This window comes from Ixodes scapularis, unplaced genomic scaffold, assembly GCF_016920785.2.
Source record: "Ixodes scapularis isolate PalLabHiFi unplaced genomic scaffold, ASM1692078v2 PGA_scaffold4__175_contigs__length_147842914, whole genome shotgun sequence".
NCBI classification, from domain to species: Eukaryota; Metazoa; Arthropoda; class Arachnida; order Ixodida; family Ixodidae; genus Ixodes; species Ixodes scapularis.
In genome coordinates, this window is record NW_024609879.1 from 138,143,607 (window position 1) to 138,157,498 (window position 13,892).

Genomic DNA, 13,892 nt, shown 5'->3' on the forward strand with positions numbered 1-13,892 from the left:
TGCAGACGACTGTGTGTTGTTCTCAGGTATAAGCTGTGCAGAAGATCAACATACTCTTTAAACTGTCTTCATACATTCATACACCTTAGAACTGGTGTTTATTTTGGAAAATGGTATGTAATGTTACGTTGAACACATACATTAACTATACATAGTGGTTAAAGCTTCATAGAAATTGTGAATTTTAAGAAGAAAACTTTGCTGCTGCACTTTCGGAACAAAAGTAGCGGCTTACAAAAGTCATCAAGCCCTTGTTGTAATTTGCCAATTCTGTGTGGGATGTATACACAAACATTAACATCAACCATCTAGAAAAAAATATAGAAATTGATAGACAGTCGTGTTCATTAGGCGAAATGTTCAAGCATAAAAAAGTTTTAGCGATACTTTTAGTTTTCCGAGTCCAGACTCCTACTTTAGAGCGCACTTAATTGGATAGTTTGACGCGTACTATATATGTACAATTCAAAGCATGTTCCAAGAATGAAGCGATGCTACCGCTAATCGGGTTGACAAATCTGGCGATCTTCAAGAGTCTTCCACGCTCTTGAGTTGCTCTACCTCAGTGCGCACAGGTGTTTGAGCTTCTCCTCAACTACGTTAGTCCTCCTCGCCAATCCCTCGGGTCACATGACCTCACCATTAACCAACGAGCGTCGAGCACCTCAGCCCCTCTCTAACCTATCAACGAATCAGTGTCCAGCCTCGCATCCACCTTTTTATCTGGGCTTCACGAAATGCCAAGCACCAGGCCAAAAAACGTTTTAGGTTAAAAATTAAAAAAAAGAGAAAATAACTGAAGGCCAGAATTTTACACGCTACTCGATTCCATCTACACCTCCGCTCAAGCGGATGGAGGAAAAAAAACAAAACAAAAGGGAACCGTTCAAAAGGCACCTGGCTTCAGACACGCCTCTCGGCGATTCCTCCACGGTGGAATTCTTCGAGATTTTTCTCCTCATTCCATCATTCCCGGGGATGTCGGAAGACGAGATTATACCAAGATGTATCGTATAAAACCGAATTTTGGTGGAAAATATAAATATATGTGTTCGTATATCTTTAAAAAATCTGCTTTACAAGCCCTCCAATGCTTCTAAAGCAGATGCTTTTAAATTCACTGATTCATGAATCAGTGAATTTTAAGATTTTCTCTAGTCAGCGTGAAAGTTTCAGTTGTTTTGTCGTTAAAACAAACACAAGCGCTTTCCAATCTGGCAACAGCGTGGGCAGAAGAACAACGGCCAGTTTCTCTTTGCACTAATTGCGCTAAGCATCAAGGCATTTTGAGGACTGGTCTTCTACAGTGCAGAACACATCTAGCCTATAGTTTAGATGCGTTCTTCACTGTGTTGTATTAACTGGAAGTTGCAAACTAGCCCAGTGCTTATCTTTGGCATCCCTCGAAATGTATCCATCCCATTCATACCAAGTATTGATGCCATGTGACGACAGCTAACATATTTTTTTTTTTTTTTTATATTTGAAATAACGTGAAACAACAGTCATCTGGCACAAAGAGCACAATAAATCTTCCAGTGTCAGTGAAAGTCACATATTCACCACGCTGATTTCAGTTTGAGGTTGACGGCCGCATTTTTGAACGCTACTTGAATCCAACTCCACTTTTACTCAGTCGAGTAAATGAAAAAGGAACACTCATTTAAAAGGCATCTGGCTTCATAGACGTTTCTCTGCGATTCCTTCACGAAAGAATTCTTCTAGATGTTGTACTCTACTTTAGCGTCCCGGGGATGTCTGGAGACGAGTTTATACTGACATATTGCCACGCGCGTCGGCGAGCGACCGCGTGCGTGGCCGAGTGGTTTTGCAGGTTTTACACTGTTCGCGTGTTAACGTACAGAAACTGCATCGTGTTTTTGCGGTGTTCATCTGGGGCTCGTCTTGGGAGCGAACAAGCAGAATGAACCTTTTCAGAAGAAATCGCGAGGGAGGTCTAGGCTTATCGCACCTGTTTTTTGCGCCAAATAGTAAACCGTTTCTGTTATTTTCGTGATGTTAGTGATCCGTTTTTGCGTACGGTTTGTCAAGTAAGATTAGGTCGATGTTTGCCTGAGTTTGTTGTTTCCTCGTCCAGTGTGCCCGGCGGTATTCATGGGTACCTCAAAGAAGTAGTCGCATCATGCTGCTTTTTGGCGGCCCGTTTCTCTTTGGAGTATTTGAGCGTAGTAACCCGTAAGCGGTTGTATAAGGATGTTTGCGATCCTGTTTTTTCTGTTCTATTGTACAGGACCATGTACTCTACAGGCCGTGAAACGTGTGAAAAAGATGTTAGTTCCACCCGGGGTCAAGTCTTTTTTCTTTAAATTGCATACCGGTACATTACCGGTTAAAACGTGAATGGAAGAAAGGGGCTTGTTTGTCCCGTGGGGTGCTCATTGTTTCCTATGTAAAAAACCAGAGACTATTGAACACGTCTTCTTGGAATGTTGGGATGGCGTCTTTCCTTGGGATGTCCTACAGCGCACCTTGAAGAAAAACTTTCCACTGGACTCTCACGGGATATGGTACCTGCCGGTAGAAAACGAGGGTGGCGCCCCATTCGATCTTGTTATGTTGCTGGGCCTGCATGGTATCTGGAGGTCTCGGATGGCTGTCCGCCATGCAGACCGTGATATGCGTGAAGCTAAGGAGTATTTTCGTAAAATTAATATTTCATTTATTGAAGTTCATAAGGCTCAGAAGTGCGAGCCTGAGTGGCTGCCGTGCATTGAAGAGCTGGTGAACATGAGCAAATTTTAGCCCCGCACTGCTAGCCGCAAACCGGCTGAAAATTTTAGCATTACCTCTTGTATGCGTACTGTCTGTGACTTTAGCTACAGTGTACTGTCCAAGTCCGGTAATAAAAAAAAAAAGTGTGCGTGGCCGAGTGGTTATCGCGCTTGACTGTCGCGCGGAAAGTCTAGGTTCGATTCAGTCAGTGGAATCTTCTTTTATTTATTCTTTCAACATTGCATTCTCGCGAGTTCGAGATCATTGTTGTCTGATCGAATTCCAAATGTTCTAGTCGTCGAACATTCTGGGCCGATTGTTCTAGAATAGAAGCCGACGGGCGTACATAAGGGGCTCCGCGTGGCGAGCAGCGGTCAGTCTCGCTCCAGCGATCGATCCTGCTGTTTCGCCGACATCGACGCCTGCGACGCTACCTTACTTTTATTTAGTTCTGGGCACCAGTTCGCCTTATTAAACGTTTAGTTTCTTTAGCTATTCTTCGACTCATCATTTATCATTCGTGCAATTTGGTGGAAGTGCGGGGTAGCATATTATGTCTATTCACCGTATCCTTCCGAAGACCCTTTCGGCAGAACAGCGCCTCCAAAATATTTACTTCGCGCTGGAGGGAACGGCAAGACAGTGGTTTGAGAACCACGAGGCTTCCCTCACGACGTGGGAGACTTGCGTGGAGGAGCTAAAGCGCACCTTCACAAACCAACACCGACGTAAACGAGCCGAGGACATCCTTCAAAGAAGGCGCCAAGGTCTGAACGAGAGCGTGACAAGCTTCACTGAAGATGTTCTGCGCCTGTGCGCCCATGCCGACCCTGGAGCCGCCTATGACAAGCAGCTGCGCGTCCTCATGAGAGGCGTGAAAACCGAGATTTTTGGCGGCCTCGTTCGCAATCCACCGACGACCGTGGATGAATTTGTTGCTGAGGCAACGAACATTAAGCGAGCACTGTCGGCCAGGGCGGGTCGTTATCAGAGACTCGCCGGCGTAGCTGCCACCTCATCCCTTACATCTTCCCGCCCTGACCTCGGTGAAGTTGGCATCGAGAACCTTTCGGAGGTCATTCGGGACGTGGTTCGAGAAGAACTGAAGTGGTTGCTTCCTTATCCAGAACGACCCGCCGCTGTTTCAATCGCCGAGGCTGCTCGCGAGGAGGTACACCGGGCCCTCTTGCCAGAGGTCCCCGTCGCAGTGGCTCCCGAACAGCCGGTCCTGACTTACGCCGCCGCCGCCAAGAGAGCACCTCCCGTCGAAGGACACTACGAGCCAGCTCCCAGAGGTGAGGGACCGGCGCCGCAGTATGCTCCACGCTCAGAGCAGCGTGGTGCGAGGGAGACCGACGTTTGGAGGACGGCCGATCGACGCCCACTGTGGTGAAGCGGACCATAGCTACCGACGATGCCCCTACCGTCAGCTGAACCTACGAGGGTTTGCGGCCAACAACCCACGACCACGTCTTGGAGAGCGACCTCGGGACATCGAGGACTACCTCCGCCGCTCTTCATCTCCTGAGTCGTCTCCCCACCGAGCCCGTTCACCATCTCCTCGACGCTTGCCATCGCCCTTGCGTCGGTCTCGCTGAGAAAGACGCCACCTCCCGGCAATGCCGGGAGGTGCGTTGCCGATGACGAACGATGCCGAGGTCCTCCAGGATCGTCGGAGCTCTCCCAGTTTAACGCCGCGACGCCCCGAAACGACGTTTCTGTAACAGTTTCGTGTAACCTCGGCGTTATCATCGACGGCCACGACGCGACGGCACTCGTCGACACCGGAGCAGCCTATTCCTTTTTGAATGGGAGGCTCTTCCGCCGCATTCGAAAGGTCATGACGCCGCGGTATGGACCTCAAATATGAACCGCCGAAGGACACCTCATTACACCAGTCGTGAGATGCACTGCTCGCATCAACATCCACGGTGAGACGTGCCCTGTGAAGTTCGTCGTTCTACAAGACTGTTCCAGAGACGTCATTCTCGGCATGGGTTTTCTGTATGAATACGGCGCCGTCATGAACCTTAGTGAAAACAAATTGACGCTGCGCAAGCCTGTTCCGCCTTCGGAGAAACCCCGAACAGCGTCAGCCGCCGTCCGAGTTGCTGCCGACCACGTGAACAGGCCGCCACGATCAAGTGTTGTCGTACCCGTCGTGGCCGATACAGCTACCTGCGGCGAAGTTGTTTTGGAAGGCAACCTTCAATTGCTCCTGGGAAGAGAAATAGGCGTCGCAGGAGGAGTGGGTGAACTTCAAGATGAGCGCACCGTGGTCCTCGTGACGAAATTTCGACAAGAATCGCAACACCTCACGAAAGGTGCCGCTATAGGCCACTTCGAGGAACTTCGGAACTCCTCCAAAATTGCCGCAATTGCTGAAGAATCATCTCCACCTCAGCAAGATATTACGCCGCCAGTGCAGCTCGTCATTCACCCCAAGCTTCCAGGCTCGAAACGACGGCAGCTGACTAACCTCCTCGCCGAATATAGCGACTGCTTTGCGACGTCTTCATGGGTGCCCCAAACCGCCGTTGCGAAGCATCGCATCGTTACCAAGAAGAACGTACTGCCTGTACACTGATCGTCGTACAGAGTCTCCGTAAAAGAAAGGTAGGTCATTCAAGAGCAAGTGCAAGAAATGCCGAACGACGGCATAATCCAACCTTTAAGCAGTGCGTGGGCCTCTACAGTGGTGCTGGTTAAGAAGAAGGACGGAACGACTAGGTTCTCCGTGGACTACCGGCAGCTGAACGCGGTGACGAAGCACGACGTGTATCCACTCCCTCGCATCGACGGCACGTTAGATCGGCTGCGCCACTTTCGATACTTTTCATCGGTGGACCTGAAGAGCAGCTACTGGCAGATCGAAGTCGACGAACGGGACCGCGAGAAGACAGCTTCGTCACGCTGGATGGGCTGTACCAGTTCAAGGTGATGCCCTTCGGACTATGCACGGTGCCAGCAACTTTCCAGTGTGTAATGGACACTGTACTGGCAGGACTGAAGTGGCAGAACTGTCTCGTCTACCTTGACGACGTCGTATTTCAAGTGACTTCGACGAGCACTTGCGTCGACTCCGAGCTGTTCTCCAAGCCATAAAGACCGCTGGACTCACCCTCAAGCCGCCAAAGTGCCGGTTCGCTTATGACGAAATGAAATTCCTAGGTCACGTGGTTACTAACGAAGGCGTCCGTCCAGACCCCGAAAAAACTCGCGCCGTCATGGCATTTCCAGGGCCCACAGACAAGAATGCTGTGCGAAGATTCATTGGTTTTTGTGCCTTCAATCGACGCTTCGTTCGGGATTTCGAAAGGATTTCCGCACCGCTCACTAAAATCACGAAGGACGCCGAGAAGTTCGAATGGGCCGAGGAGCAGCAGCACGCATTCGACGAGCTGAAGCAAAGACTCCAGACTTATCCTGTTCGTGGACACTTTAATCAAGACGCGGAAACCGAGATTCATGCGGAAGCAAGTAACGAAGGACTTGGCGCCGTACTGGTTCAAGTGCAAGAAGTCACCGAGCGATTCATCGCCTACGCAAGTCGAACACTGTCCAAAATGGAGAAAGATTACTCCACAACTGAAAAGGAAGGTCTTGCGGTCATCTGGGCAATCACGATGTATTGCCCGTACTTGTACGGTAGCCGTTTCCGCGTTGTCACGCACCACCAGTTGCTCTGCTGGCTTGCGAACCTAAAGGACCCGTCAGGACGTCTCGCTCGATGGAGTCTCTGACTGCAGGAGTTCAATATGACTGTGGTCTACAAGTCAAGCCGCAAGCACAGCGACGCCGATTGCCTGTCCAGAGCCCCTGTCGAGACATGTCCCGGCAGCAGCGACAACGATTACGACAAGTGCTACCTAGCTGCAGTGAACACCGACGACATGGCGCGAGGTAAAAGAGACGATCCTGAGTTGCGCGCGCTAAACGAGCACCTCGAAGGACGAGGGGGTACAGTCCCCCGTGTCTTCTGGAGAGCCCTGCCGACTTTCGTCTTCCGACAACGTGTACTTTACAAGGAGGACTTCGGGGACAACAGCACGCCGTGGCTGCTGGTAATCCCTACCGGCCTTAAAGCGGAGATCTTCCAAGCCTGCCATAACGACCCGACGTCCGGACACCTTGGTTACAAGCTGCCGAAGACTGTTCACTTCTACACACGGTCGTGCCACGAGTGCTAGAGACGCAAGAAACCGCCGACGAAGCCGGCAGGTCTCCTGCAGCCGATTGGTCCCCCGAACGCACCGTTCCAGCAGATCGGAATGGATCTACTTGGTTATTTCCCACCATCGACGCAAGATAACAGATGGATTATCGTCGCCACAGATTATCTCATGCGGTACGCCGAAACGAAAGCCCTTCCTGCAGGGGCTGTTGTGGAAGTCGCCAAGCTGAATTCTAAACCTAATTCCTCTCCTTCCCTACCACAGATGCTCATTAATTCCTGCAACTTTGCCCTGTTGTTAGCCATTAGTACGATATCATCCGCATACATAAATCCCGGTAAGGATTGCTGAATTTTTTGGCCTAGCTTACTGTACGAAAGGTCGAATCCAAGCCCACTCTTCTCTAGTCTATCCTCCAGTTCTCTCAGGTGCAACATAAACAGCAAAGGCGATAACGGGCACTCTTGCCTGAGGCCTCGTCTTATCTCTATTTTCCCCGTCGCCTTTACTTCCCATGCTATAATCACCTTATTATCTTCGTAAAGGTTCCTTAATATTGCTGTTAGTCCTTCATCTAGGTTTAAGCTCCCCACTATGTCTCACAGGCTCTTTTGGTTCACATTCTCATAGGCACCCTTAATATCCAGAAATGCCAGCCAGAGCAGTCTGTTTTCTTTTTTGCGCTATTTCTCTACACTGTGTTAGAGAAAATATATTGTCCTCCAACATTCTTTGTTTCCGAAACCCGCTCTGTAACTCGCCCAGTATGCCCTCGTAATCTACCCATTCATCCAGTCTGCTCTTTATGATCTGCATTACCAACCTGTAAATAGCTTTTGTCACGGTCATGGGATGATAATTCCTAATATCAGACTGATCTCCCTTTCCCTTATATATCATACTCATCCTTTTAAGCCTCCAATCGTCTGGAATATTTCCTTTTGTTATTTATTTATTTATTTACATACCTCTAAAGGCTCCAAAGGAGCATTACATAGAGGGGGGTGTCGTATAAACTTTTACATAATCATACAATATTTTACAAGAAAAAATAGAAGACATCGTGTCACGCTAAACAGAACTATGAAGGGAAGACATTACATAACAAAAAAGCCACACACGCACTCACATCATTGGAGGCAGTCGACGTGCTAGAAAAAAAGCAATAGACCCAGCGAGCGAGTAACAAACATACAGGGCAATATATGATTCATTCACTTTAAAGATTCACGCAATAACAACATAAATGTATCATGATCTGTGACCGTCGCAATTTCGCTTGCCAACTCATTCCATTCATAGTGCTCAGTACCTCGCTTAGTCTTGCCTTAGATTTAGGACCCAAATTCTTCACCAGCTTGATTGGGATACCATCTGTGCCTGTCGACGTGCCACTAGGTACTCTTCGGTCCGCCTTTTCCTATTCTCTTTGTTCAAAATCCGCGATGTCACAAGCTGGACTGCTACTTCCTTCGGTTCTCCTATCTTCCACATGTTCCCGAAATTTCTCCTCCATCGCTGCTGCTATATGTCGTATCGCATCATCTCCCTCTATTTGATCCCCCTGATGCGAGAGTATGAACCGCTGAAGATACAGAATATTACAGTTGAGAGAGCTAGTAAATACAAGTACCTAGGAGAATGGATATGTGATGGTGCAGAATATCTCAGTGAGCATGAAAAGTATAATAGGTAAGGGCAACAGAAATGCAGCTGTAATGAAAAATAGAGCACTTTGGAATTACAACAGGTATAAGGTGATCAGAGAGATTTGGAAAGGGGTCATGGTGCCTGGCTTTACTTTTGGAAACGCAGTACTATGCATGAAATCCGAAGTGCATTCAAGACTAGAAATAAAACAGCGCGGAGTAGGTAGGCTGGCTTTGGGGGCACATTGCAAAACGCCAAACCAGGGAGTACAAGGATACATGGGATGAGCGTCATTTGAGAGCAGGGAAGCTGTGAGCAAGATAGAATTTGAGGAGCGGTTGAGTCAAATGGATGGGGAGCAATGGGCACGAAAGGTTTTCGGCTATTTATACATGAGGAGTATAAACACAAAGTGGAGACAGCGCACTAGGAAATTAAGAGGAAAGTTTTTAGGCTATACTAGAGTTACGGAAGAGCAGGTCTCAGTTAAGAAGAAAGTTAAGGCCACAGAAAGAGATCGGCGGCTAGAGGGAATGCAGACAAAGACGGCTCTGGAAAGCTGTAGATTAGACAAAACAGTTATTGCCAAAGAAAGCATTTATGACATTTCTAGGGGAAGCCCATCGTTGTTTGAAGCGAGGACGGGTGTTCTGCGAACCAGAACACACAGAGCGAAGTGTCAGGAAATGGATACAGTCTGCACTGCTTGAGGAGAGGAGGACAAGACGGCTGAGCACTTGATACTCTACTTTAAAGGGCTTCACCCTATGGCTACCGAAGACAACATAGAATTAATAACGTCATTGGGTTTTAGAGACAGCGAAGGAAGAGTAGATTTCAAGACACTAGAGATTACCAAGCAAAGATTAAGTGAATGGTGGCAGAAAGCGAGAGAAAACTAGGTATTTTCTTATTAACTAATGGCAAGGGGGTTTTATAGCCTCACTTTCTTTTCAGTACGGAGTGAATATAGATTTAACATTTAAATATTCTAAGCTTAAATGGTAAAACATAATGGCTAGGTGGCGTAAGCTACCACCCGATCCAAAGCGCTCAGCCGGATTCATCCATCCATCCATCCAGCTCCGAAAGCTGCGGGCTCAATTTTCGAAGGTCACCTCGAATGGCAGCGTTATCATCTCGAAGGAAGTGAACTGTACTGACAGGTTGGTCCACTTTTCGTACGAGCGCTGTTCAAAGCCACCCGAGTCCACAGGCGCACTGCCCAGGAGCGTCCGGTCACACAATATCGTCGCCATTAGTACTCACGGAAACCAGGATAGGCACGCTATCGAGAATTCCAGCACTGTCCGGGTCACGGCGCTTGGTGCACGGAGCATATTTGTACGTGCTCACTCCGCTAGACATGTAGAAGCCATAATCGTCCCCCTCAACATTAAGGCATTTATAGTGAAAGCGGCGCTTGCAGATGCCACTACAAGCCAGGAATTGTTGACGGCAGAAAAACTGGGCTGAGCACTTTCCGCAGACAACTTTGCTCCCAGTGATTTCGGCACGAAACGACTCAGAGCATGATAGTTCCGCGACAACAAATATACAGGTGACAATCATGTTGAATGAAAATGAAATGCAGAGTCTTAAAATGAACAAGCACCTGCTTGTTGCGTCCGCCGTGGCCTTAATCAATTTTCACCAAGTAAGTTCATCCGACGTTGAACCACTCTTCGAGCTCGACGCTTCATCTCCGCTAGTGTTGATGACAATGCTGCCCACAACGTCATCAATGATCTGGTTTACTTCCACCGTCATGTCCTCTTCAGCAATATGATAACGACGTTACCCCTTGTCCGGTTCTTCGGAAGTGCCCCTCGTTTGCTTTCATGCTCGAAACACGTCTGCAGCGCCTGACGAAATATGTACTTTTGCCTCAGTGTTTGATTATAAGACCATTACCTTTGTCTCTCGGATTTTTTTGGGAAGTAGTAAGACCCGAACTCTCCCCTTAGCTCGTACTGGCGACCGCAGTGTTCACCCAGACCTGGAATTTCGGTGTAGTATACTGATGTTTTTGTTGGTTCCGCGAAAAGTCTACCACGGCACTGAATATTTTTCGGGCACTCTATCAGGCGCGCATTGCTTGACCATTCTTCTTACGTGATGCAGAGGTCTTTTGGCATACAATGCAGCGTTACTATCAATACTATAGAAAGGTGGTTGTGATGCAATATATATTTTGATATGTATTTTAGTTCAGGAAAGCTGTGGTGCCGCAGAAAGGCAAGTTGCTCATGCCTTTGATCTTCTCGACATTTTACTTTTGCAGCTTCGCGGTTGTAAGGACCTCTTTTGTCCGTTAGAAGCCATTTCAATCCTTTTATGTATGTCGAGGTAAAAGAGTTTGAGCCGCTTCTCCCACTGAGCATTCTTGCCTCCTCGAAACATGGTTAGTCTAGATCTAACATTCCCGTCTTTTTCCAACGCGGTCATCCACTTGAATAAAGCCCTTTCACTTACATTGGTTAACACTGTCGTTTTTTGAACGACGCTCCTAATGCTGACTGACTTGCCGCTCACCTCAAGGAGGGCTTTTTAAGCATTCTGTGACATGGTTGGCTTCTTTAGAATAAAAACAAGGCTTAGTGCAGAGGTGGATCGATGACTCGGGTGCTACCATTTTTTGGGAAGCAAAGCACCAGCTGAGCACTGTCCTCCGCTTCATTTGAATTGAAACCAAGGCATATTTATAATTTGAATATAAAGTAAAATAGAGCACCTTCTGAAAGAACTAGCCTATTACTTTAAAACAAATCCTGTTTGCTGTTCCTAATAATATATGCTGTTGGTTAGGCAGTAGGAAGTATTTCTAGTATTCATGTACATTAAGCAAGGTCAAAAGAACACGAGGGATTTTAGATTGAATGCCCGCTTCAGCCCGTTTCAATCTGGATGATCATCGTACTTCCGTGCGGTGTTGTGTCACTATTGCGCGATGTGTGTTATAGACACCAGACTGGCGGGGTACTGCACTGGCTAAATGTCTCATCTACAGCTGAGAAACCAGACGCCAGCTGAGGCGGTTAACATCAGGCTGTGTAAGCACACACACAACATAAGTACAACTTTTTAATAACTACACCGAATTATTACCATAAACCAAGGCGGGACTTTTACAATTAGGCAAGGCTAAAGCAGTTTAGACGTTTTCTAACTTTCTGTTCTCTTGAGAGAAATGGAACCAAAACATGCAGCGCACGAAGTAACTTTGTTACGTTGAGCTCTACTTAGCCTGCGTGCATCCGGCCGACTTCACTATGCTGTACATAAGGTTTTTTTAATGAAATATAGGTGGTGATGGGCCAGCGCGTCGTTGCACGCCCTGCCGCGTCTTTAGCGAGAAAACCTCTCAGGCAGGCCATACTTGTGCATTACATAACGGACTACTGCGATGCCCTGTTCTGCGCGTGGAGCAATAGAGTTTCTTTTACAGAACCATAACTAAAATAGGCTTATTACCTCAACACATACACTTTTGCGAATGTTGAAGAAAATCATTAGACATTATAGAGGGTGTTTTTCAAAATGCGGGCCAAATCCCTCATGCGAAAACTCCGCATCGTATATAAAATATTAATACCGTAGTAGTCTGTGCCAAAGGATCCGTTAAAGAAACTTGTTAGCGTTCAGTATAATTGGGTATTTATCAACTTGTAATTTTTTAATGGTTTGATTTTTTTTAGAAACCTGATGTCCATCATCGAAAACTAAGAAATCTACGCACATTTTTTGGCGTTCCGAAGAAAGGCTCTAGGTTTTGTTTTCTTATCGGAGCGCCCTCTTCCCTCAAGCAAGCAATCATGCTTCCCGTGGTTCAAACAAGCAACGTACGTGCGCCACCAGGCATCGCACGTAAAAGAGGTTAGATAAGAAAGTATCCGGACTGCCACATAAGGTTTGCCAATTTTACTTCGATGCCAGTGCAGAGAGTCACCTTTACGTGCGATGCGTGTCGGCGCACATATTTTGTGCGTTTTGAACAAGGGGAGTTGGATGGCTACGGCGGAAATCCGCTCCGATAAAAAAACGAAACCTAAAAACGCGTCCAAATTGATAGCTTTGTTCCGGAACACCGTAATATGCAGACCACAACTTATATCATTATTTAATAAGATGACTTAGTAGTTCCGAATAATTCGGACCAAGTTTACGATAAAACAGTACGTTTAAAGGTAATAATTAAAAGCTTTGTTGTTAAACCAGAATTAAATACCGAATGTACTGCACCCCAAAATATTTTTCTTAATGGGCCTTTTGGCACAGACCACTACAGCATCACACATGTTTCTCAGCAATACGTAGTTTTCGAAGAAACGGTTTGGCCCGCGCTCTCAAGAAACACCCTGTATATCGCATTGAAGTTTTTGCATGCATATATAATATCTGTTGCTACTTACAGGTGTCCAAGTTCATGAGCAGTGTAGTGTACTCCCTCAAGGGTAAGGCCATCATCTTCCACGATTGCCACTTTTCCTGCTTTGCAGATAGTCCCAGCATATGCAAAACCTAAAGGGAGTGTAATAATATATTATACATTATAAAATGAGATATTGATTCATTCTTGCATGCAATAAACAAGCGACAAGGTGCTGCGAACGTGTCACTATTTACACATTTTCAGGTGGGAGACGTATTCCTAGTTCTGACCCCTTTTCAATTAACTGAAATTGTTCAATTGCTTATAGTTGAAGTTTAACTTGCTCCTACATCTAAAACACGCAGCACAATTAATGCATCACTTAAAAAAGATATAGGAAAAGATTAGCATCAATGCACTTCAGAAAGTGAGCCATTCATCGGTGTCTTGTTTGGCTCTTACGCGAAGGTAACCTGGAGATACCTTAAAAGGTAGGCACCAAAAAGAAAATCTAGAAGAATTTCTTGTACCTAGAGCATAAAATTTGCGGAACGTGGTTCATTTTCTAAGGATTCATGCTTCGCGATTTGGTTTTTGGTGTTCTCATAAGCCAATTCCACTGTCTTATTTTGTGCGCAGAGATAAAGAAATGCACGGGATTTGCCACCTCCAGCGTGTTTTAAGTCGCCTGTAGGTTGAAGTGTTCTCAATGAACTACCGTTTACACCTGGCCGCATTTCATGATAAACTTCAAAATGTTGTATGCTATCCATGTCATGCAATTAAAGTGCTCACTTGTAATTAACTTTGTCTATGGTAGGCTATAAATCTTTATATGCAAGCCTGACGTATATAATTGCTGCAGAATAGCATGCCAATTTTTCCAGTAAGGATCCATATTTGTTTATTACACACCCTTTGCCTTAGCCAGAAGTGTTCGATTCTGCCGAAAAAGAAATAGG